Source organism: Penaeus monodon, chromosome 19 (assembly GCF_015228065.2).
Source record: "Penaeus monodon isolate SGIC_2016 chromosome 19, NSTDA_Pmon_1, whole genome shotgun sequence".
Lineage (NCBI taxonomy): Eukaryota > Metazoa > Arthropoda > Malacostraca > Decapoda > Penaeidae > Penaeus > Penaeus monodon.
Window position 1 is genome coordinate 2,622,277 of NC_051404.1, and position 300 is coordinate 2,622,576.

The following is a 300-nucleotide window of genomic DNA, read 5'->3' on the forward strand; positions in this document are numbered from 1 at the left end:
AATCGCGTGTATAACAAAATTGAAAACCTAAGATAAGTGCCCTTCGATGCCATTAAGATATCTAACCTCCCAATGTAGTTAAGCCCTCCAACGCGCGCCGCCATCTGCGTCTCTCGAAAGACAAGGTCCTTCAAAACAAGTTCATAACTAACTACTGCCATCTTGCTGTTACGTCCGGCAGATGGCTCTGTAAACCTGTCGATATGAGCGAACGAGCTTCTCGCCGCCAAAGGTGATGGACAAACCACGCGGTCGCTCTCGCCCCTCTCAGAAGGGCCCCAGGATATGGCTCTGCAAACT